Source organism: Adiantum capillus-veneris, chromosome 6 (genome assembly GCF_014529385.1).
Source record: "Adiantum capillus-veneris isolate H3 chromosome 6, ASM1452938v2, whole genome shotgun sequence".
Taxonomy (NCBI): Eukaryota; Viridiplantae; Streptophyta; class Polypodiopsida; order Polypodiales; family Pteridaceae; genus Adiantum; species Adiantum capillus-veneris.
This window is the reverse complement of record NC_140936.1, coordinates 88346010-88355085: the sequence shown is the minus strand read 5'-3', so window position 1 is coordinate 88355085 and position 9076 is coordinate 88346010.

Genomic DNA, 9076 nt, shown 5'->3' with positions numbered 1-9076 from the left:
TCCTTATGAGAACAACCATCACTGGAGTCTCATATGCCTTGATGTTGAGCAGCCATCAGTGTGGGTGTTCAATTCAATAAAAGGAACCCACCCTGAAATTAGGCTGTAAGTGTTATGTATCAGAAAGTGTTTCTTATTTCCATGTAAATTTGAAAGCCTCAAGATAACATCCTGATACTCCTTTATGCAGTTGTGTAAAGAGATTATTGCTTGCTTATGGAAAGCTATGTGGAAGGTACGAACTATACAAGGCCCCAATCAAAGATGTGCCTATACCAAATCAAACCGATGCAACTTCTTGCGGCTGGAGATGTCTTCTCCATGCAGAATATGTCCTGCAAAGCTACTTTGCATCACAACCTTTCATGACTAAGGTAACCATTTGGCAATGCATTCAGTCAGTTTTGGTTTTCTTTATACAAGACTTCTCACCCTGTGGTCTTTCAATTTTGCAGAGTGCTGTACAAAACTACACATATGATTATTTGCAAAGATATCGGGCAAGTCTAATACAACACCTGCTCAGTATGTCTAACCCAGAGAAGTTGAAGATAGCTGCTTGGATGAGCGCACAATTGATATGATAATACGTGACGAACCACCACAAGCCCCTGCAGCAGATACAGTGGAACCACAACGGGCCGAGGGGGTCATACCAGCCAAAGATGAAAGGGCCGAGGATGCACAAAGGCCAAACGAGGCTTTGCAAGGTGCTAGTTTACAAGCAGAGGGGCTTATGGAGGAGACAATGAAAGAGGCAAGTAGGCCAGTGGAGGAGCCAAAAAAGCCCATGGAGGAAACCCTGGATGAGGCAAGGATGGATGAGGAAAGCAGGCCTATGGATGAGGCAATCTGGCCAATGGAGGAGCCCCAAAAGGATATGGATGATGCAAGCTGGCCAACGGAGGGAGAGGAAAAGACCTTGGAGGAAACCTTGGATGAGGCAAAAAGAGCCATGGGGGAGACCCTTGATGAAGATGAGAACGATGACTACGACGATGAAGCAAAAGCAGAGGATAGCAACAATGACAACAACACTATAGAGACCCAGTATGGACCCTTGCTACCTGTAGATACGATTGTTCCGGTAATGTCTATTCAAGTATGGAAAAATATGTTCAGCTTCTAACTACTTATATGTACTTGTCAACTTTTACAGAGGTTGATTATCTTGGACATCAATGGATTGCTACTGATGCGCATGCCTCTGGGTATAACAGACACCTACGAGGATTTGCAAACATTTCATATGGATACTTTTCGAGTTGTGGTTCGTCCAGGAACAAAAGAATTTATTCAGTTTCTTCTTCCGCGCTTCAGAGTTGCCATATGGTCTTCAATGCAAAGGCAAAACTTGTCGCCACTAGTTACAATAGTTTGCGATGTATGTGGTGCTGATACGGAAGATTTTGCCTTTTTGTATGATCAGAAAAAATGCCTTACCATTGAGGGCCACTACCACCCTAAAAAACCACACTTACATCTTTTGTACAAACCGTTCAGCCAAATTGATGTACCCTTTGATGTAAATAATACACTACTGATTGATGATACTCCTGAAAAGGGAGACCTAAATCCACCATGAACAACTATCTCACCACCCTCTTTTGAGGGACATACCTTTGATTTTTACCTTGAAGACATTTTGATTCCATACTTACAGAAATTGTATCTCAGTCCATTGTTCACGGACTAGTTTGTACTTTCTATTGAATAAAGATGACTCTTCTATCATGTCTTTGTCTTGCCTAACATTGAGAGAGAGAGAGAGAGAGAGAGAGAGAGAGAGAGAGAGAGAGAGAGAGAGAGATGTGGCAATGGCTAAAGAAATGTATTTCAAGAACACTCTCTTTCACAGACCACAATTGACAAATGAGCTCAAAAAAACTTCATATATTGAAAGTCATTCGTATACACTTGGGTTCACAAGAATCTCTGTTACATTGACACTATTTCAACCCGACCATCCAACTCTTTGCACAAAATATCTTTCTCCCTATGTCGCATCAGCTTACGGCTAGTTAGGAAATAGGAAAAATCTGAAAGGTCCCTGTCCATTGACTCTTCAATTATGTCGTGCCGCACTGCAGAAGACTGCATAGCTCCCTTATTGTAACCACCAACATTAGGCCATGCTCTTTATCAAACACTTCCACATCCACAGAGGATTATCTTCCAAACCTGCAGAAACCTGGTCCATAGGAATGTACTTACCTATGAGCATTTGTGATCGCATATACCAAAAGGAGACTAACAGTGATTGGCTTGCAATCATGTACTTGACAACTAGAGTGTCAAGCGCGACCTCACACCGTATGCCAATCTCTTCCTTTACATACCATCCTCTGTCAAGAAGTTTGTCATAGGATGACTGCTGAAATGACTTGCACATGAACATAGTTTTCATAACACGTATATTGTAGTTATGAAACAACTCTATGAACAGTGCAGCAGGACAAAATTTTGCAATTCTAACCAGTTTGGTGGGAATAGAGCTACGTAGAGACCTCTGTATATCCTTGTAGAGCTTACTTCACATTGCCTCCACCATTGTTTCCTCAGAAACTGGCCAGCCCACAGTGTTCCAGTCGGTTGGTAGAGGCACTTTCACCAACAAGCCATTCTTATTCCCTGGGCAGAGTTGGTAGAAGTGGTCATAGAAAAATATTCCTTCATCAGCTAGGATTTTTCTGGTTCTCCCTGAATACTGTAGAGAACCAATGTGGGCATGAACGATAAGGAAGAGGCCTATTATGCACTCCACAGGCTCCCATTGCTCATACAAAGAGGGATAAACATCTGCAAAATATATAACAAGAGTTAAACTAAGAGTATCAATAAGTGAAAATGTATATCTGACACATTTTCAGTGTTTGCTATCACGTCTGGATGGGTAAATACATGCTGAACAAGAACTTCCTTTACAGATCTTTTGCCGATTTCAACTTTGAAATCCAACACTATGGGCTTCCATGCTGAGCGGTAAACATTGACACTAGACCTCTTGGCTCTTCTTGGTTGCATTAGGACCCATGAACCTTTGTTTATCCTTTGTCCAACCCATTGGTTCTATGCACTTATTGAAGTTGATATTGTAATTGATGATATGCTACTACTTGGCCTTCTAGGCAAAGTGCAGGTGTTGCTAGTTGGTGTGAGAGACCATAAACACCTAGAGCTTCTTGGGCGGGAAGACGTGGAAGCCATAGCTCTGAGAGAAAAGCTTTAGTGGAGGGAGATTCACTTTGAAAGCATCCTAATGGAGGGAAAGTGTTTTACAATTCCAATATCTTGTGCGAGCTTAATGGCCACCCTCCAGTACGTTAATGACCATAAGAGAATATCAGCAGTGGGACCACACATGCACCTAACAGCTCGGTAAAAGCAAAGATGTTACAATGCCACAATCCTAGATTCATGAAATTTTTAAAAATATTCTCCTATTTCTTGAGTCTTTCCACGTATTTTCCTACGTAACATAGCCCTCAAGCTCATTGGACGCACTCTATTTTCTCTCTCTTTCATATGGCCCTCCAAATGACCTCCGAAATTTCCTGATGGGCTTCCATGCTCCTGTGAGTTCATCAACGCCTTCATGCTCCGGGTTTGATTCTAGGTTTAGTAGCGCCTTTATTGTCCACAAACCTCTTGTTAAACATGGGTACAACTGAGCCTTGGTCCTCGTGACTTCATCTTCCATATTGCTGATAGGTCACTGCAAGCGGCATTTGAAGTCGACTCCAAAAAAGTTCTACATTCCTGCTTGGCTAGTCTTCATACCCTTCTAATTGCACATGCATGTCTTCTTCCCCCTTCTTCTTACAATAACTCAAATTGGTGGTGTCAACAACTCCCAACACGCTATGCTCCTACATTCTCTATTGATGTTCATGGCTTCCTCTCCACGCCCTGTCAATGCCTTAACACGTTGTAGACATTTAGACAAATTAAACAACATTCATAATGTGGACTATGCATGCAACAACTTAATGTGTACTTGGCTAAGTCAAAGCAAGTAGCATGAAACAATTGCATGCAAACAAATGCAAACCAAGCAACCATAATCGAATAGGCCGTGCCAATTTTTTTTTGGGGGTGATTAATAGGAATCTCAAAAAATGCTCTTGAAGCTTCGACGGAAAATAGGGGTGGGGGGAAGGGAGGGAATGAGACCCATTCGGTGCCTCACCATGAGCGGGGAGAGGCAAATGTTTTTATTTTTGCGGTTTGCACAGGAACCATCGAGAGAGAGAGAGAGAGAGAGAGAGAGAGAGAGAGAGAGAGAGAGAGAGAGAGAGAGAATCACACTCCTAACCTCCGAGGTCTATTCAGGAAGAAGATAGACTCTGCAAGCAGGACGAGAAAGGCGGCACGAGCACCTGTTAACCCTCACGGCTCACGGACACCCCATCACCTACGACGGACGTGTATTATGTATTCGGTAGAGTCAGGTACCGGGCTTGTCGGACCAATAGGGAAAGGTAGAGTGATCGCCGATGAGAGGCGCACTTTAACTTGGACATTCAAGGGATTAGTTGGTTAAGCATGGGCGCCCAAGTGTGAATGGGGTGAGCTCCTATAAAAGCCAACTAAACCTAATTTTTACTCATTCTCTCATTTGTGCAATTGAAGAGTGCTCTTGCTCCATCTCCATCTCCATCTTCTTCTTCTTCACCTCCTTGTGTGTGTGTGTGAGAGAGAGAGAGAGAGAGAGGGAGAGTGTGTGTGCGATCGAGCATTACGAAGGCACGGCGGTGGCGAGGCGGTTGAGCGCGGCACGACTGCAGCTTCTTCTTCATCGCGGCGAGGAATCCACCACAAAGGCGAGCGTAGAGCGGTGAGTGACACACCCTTTGTTTTCTTGAGCTTGCTAGTTTAGGCTTGTTGTGTGCTTGGAGCCGTTTGTGGCTCGCATACGGTGTATTGGCAAGTCTCTTGCTTCGACAGTGCGGCAAGGAGCGCACATTTTTGGCGCCGCTGTCGGGGATATGCCCTACACTAAGCTCGGTTAGCACTTTACGCTTCCTTGTGGTGCAATTTCTATCATAGGAAAGGCAGGGAAGGAGTGCGTGGAGATTTCTGTTTTTTGCGTTTTCTGCATTTGCTGCCAAGTTTCAATTTCTGCTATTGTCTGCGTTTTTTCAATTTCTGCAATTTCTGCATTTTCAAGTTCGGCGTTTTCAATTTCTGCGATTTTTTGCATTTCTGTGTTTTTTCAATTTTCTGCAATTTCTGCATTTTCTGCATTTCTGCGTTTTTTCTGCAATTTCTGCAATTGCTGCAATTTTCTGCAATTTCTGCATTTCTGCGTTTTTCAATTTTCTGCATTTCTGCATTTTCAATTTCTGCGTTTTCAATTTCTGTATTTTCTGCACCAAAAAGAAAAAAAATAATTTTAATTTTTTTTTATTTTTTCCCAAAAAAAATTTTTTTTTCTAAAAAAAAATTATTTTGGAAATTAAAAACGTGAGTGAGCGGGCGGCGAAATTTTTCGAAAATAAAAAACGTGACTCTTAAAACGGACGGGTTGGTTTGTATAAAAGATAGATCGGGATCGGGATCATTTGCCCAAGCCCAAGCCCAGGCCCAGGCCTCAGTCCTCAGTCTTATGATATATACTATACTCACTGTTATATATATACCCTACTCCCTCGAGAGAGAATGAGAGCATGTGGGACAAGTCCTCCACTCTCCTCCTTTCTCTTCCCACTTGCACCCTTAGACTTTCTAGTTTGGGCTTAGTTCCCTACTGGAAATTGACAGTTTTACGGATTCCGAGGGCATAGAGTGACCAAACGGAGGGCTGTAAAGCGCGGCACGACTGCAGCTTCTTCTTCATCGCGGCGAGGAATCCACCACAAAGGCGAGCGTAGAGCGGTGAGTGACACACCCTTTGTTTTCTTGAGCTTGCTAGTTTAGGCTTGTTGTGTGCTTGGAGCCGTTTGTGGCTCGCATACGGTGTATTGGCAAGTCCCTTGCTTCGACAGTGCGGCAAGGAGCGCACATTTTTGGCCTCTGACCGATACGCTCGTTTCGAGCTATCACACGGCCCATTCCACGACACGCTCTAAAAAATCTAGCAAAAAAACAAACAAAAAACACGCTAAAAACTAGTCACAAGGCCTCCTAGAGCAGCTTTTTGACACCTTAGGGTATCAAAAGCACATGCACTTACGCTCTGGGCGGGTGCTAGAACACGAGCATATTGAGAGTGCCTCTGTTCATACGGACACCCATTACCCATCCACGATAAGCTCTAGACCCTCAGCGGGGACACAAGGTAGCACCACCGAAGACCCTAAAATAGCCGCTAGTGATTCCTCCTCCGACTCAGAAATCATGGAAGCATACCCTACCCAAAACACTGAGAGAGAAGGCCATGCACCTCCCGAAGCTCCACAGCCTAGTACTAGTATGTTTAGCCGTTTCATGGAAACATTAGGTAGAGCTACTCGCTCGGAACCTGATGCAAATGAAGCACACGAAGGGGGTGGGGAAGTGGACTCTCCTTTCACATCGCACGTGGACCCCACACCCCCAAAGAGTGTCCATGTGGATATCCTGCCAACTTCTTACCAAGAAGGCCCTGTTGAGCTGCCTCCTTCAGAAGTTCCCTCTAGAGTACCGTTGGTGACAAGTAAAACCACGGGGAGCAACATTGCTTCTACCTCACAAGAAACCATTAACACGTCGACTCTAGAAGGATTGTTCATTAATGATCATTGGACATACGACCTCCACACTGAGGTGTTGACGGATCTACACTCTGGCCACGCCTGCCATGTAGGATGGATAGAGATTGTACAATCCACCTCTAGTGCCACGAGCATCGAAGATCAACAGAAAATGATCTGTAATGTTATCCATGGCATTATTCAATCAGAAAGGCAAAACCGAGGGGTAAATATACTCTCAACTGGCCCCATGAGATTTTTGGATACGAGTAAGGCTCAACAGCCTACTCTATCACAAATGGAGACTCCTCTAATGAGCCCCATGGACCCATCTTACGTCATTTCACCTGGGGTCTCTATGCAATCTGAGCCTCCGAGCGAAAACTTTAGCTTCCCTAACTTGGCTCAACCCTCTATTAAGGAAAACCCAGTGCTCACTCCAGGGATAAGCCTGACAGAGAATGTACCGATGACATCTACGGTTAGCGCAGTGCCACTACCTAGTGTCGTAGTACCTAATATGGGGCCTCGACCATATGTGCCTCTAGCCCCTTATGCACACATGGCCCCCACACCTCCAATTGTACCACTTGTTTATGCTCCTCGAGTGCCGCTCCCTAGCTCTTATCCGAGTGGACCTATGCCTGGTTATGTTCCATATCCTGCATCATCCACACATATGCCAAGACCGGCACCCATCCCTCTCCCACATATGATTCCAAGAGTACCTCCACTGGCCCTGCCTCCTCACATAGGTGACTTGGCAGCGTTTGCTCAAACCATAGGTCGATCTATCGCGGAAAATATGCGTCACGCATCTGATAGAGAGCATAGAAGTAAGGCAGTACAAATTGCCAAACTCACGCAAAAATTCAATGGGGACGAAGATGCTAGAAAACACATTGAAGTGTTTGAACAAGTATGTGATTCCTTAGGGGAACGCAACGAACTACATAAGTGCAATGCCTTAAGCTTGACATTAAGTGGGAAGGCTGGAGATTGGTATAGGACCCTAAGGGTGGACGAGAAAACAATCTACCCTACCCTTCGAAGGTTGTTTCTAAAGGAGTACATACGAGAAGGTGTGCTTTGGGGTGTAGCATCTCAGCTACAGAAGGCCGAACGTAAGGAAGGAGAGTCAGTAAGGGACTTCATTAGTCGTCTAAAGCACTTAAACTCTCGTTGCCCTATAAATGAGCGCTTCAACAATAACCAACTGCTTGATCGATTCATTCGAGGGTTGAGGAATGAAGGAATCTATAATGGACTAGTGATTAGAGGTATCACAACCTGGGAAGATGTCACTGCCAATGCAATCCAATTAGAGGACAACTTGATGATAGCAGGCATGAGGGTGTCTACTAACACGAGATCCACTAGCTCACAAGCCATTGAGTATGAACCCATGACTGCAAAGCCCATTGCCAATGAGCCAAAGGTATTTGAGACATTCTTGACAGACCTCACCAAGGCAATCTAAGAGTCTCTTAAGGATAACCGACCCCCTCAAAATAGTCACATGTATCCAAGAAGGGAGCAACAATGGTGTTCCGTTTGCTTAGGTCCACATAGCACTAGTGAGTGCCCTACGTTTAGAGTAAAATTTAATGGAACTTGCAATGCATGTGGTAGGTATGGTCACCAAGCTAAGGATTGTTTAATGATCAAACGTATGATGGAAAATAGACCACCTGTAGCCTGGACGGATGCGCCTCGAGCTCCTGTATTGATGCCTACTCCACCTGTTGAGCAACTACCGCAACACATGGTCCCTAGATCTCAAAATGTTGTACAAGCTACACCGCTACCACCTCCTGTGCTAGGACCGCAGCCCCCGCATCCAAGAGTCGCCCCTATGAACCAAGTGGGTTGCGAGCCATCAAATGCTTATCCAGATGGCTGTGAGGAGGAAATAGACACTAGTATTGCCTACGGACTTGATACATTGGAAGAGTGTCCTATATACTACATGGAAGATTGTTGGGGGCAAGTCAAGCCGGTTTATCAAGCTGCTGCTCTCGCATCCAGAGGTCAAAATATCAACACCCAGGCTAGGAGGCCACCTCTTCAATGCTACGAGTGTGGTGGACCACATCGAGTAGCGGAGTGCCCTATTAGGCTGCAAAAGAATGCTGCACAGATGCAAATGAATCAAGGGAGCACGTCTGCAATGCCAATACTCACATGTAATCGTTGTGGCATAGATCACTTGATTGCCCAATGCCCCTATAACCCAAATGCGCCTAAAATCACACCCCTGAATTTGGTCGAAATTGCTAGTGTAACATTGCCAATACCACCCGTCGCACCCGCTTATGCGATTACACGGTCCATGCTTCAAGGGCCAGGCCATATCCTCGAAGAGAGAGATACCGCGTCAGTTATCCAAGCAAAGAAAAAGA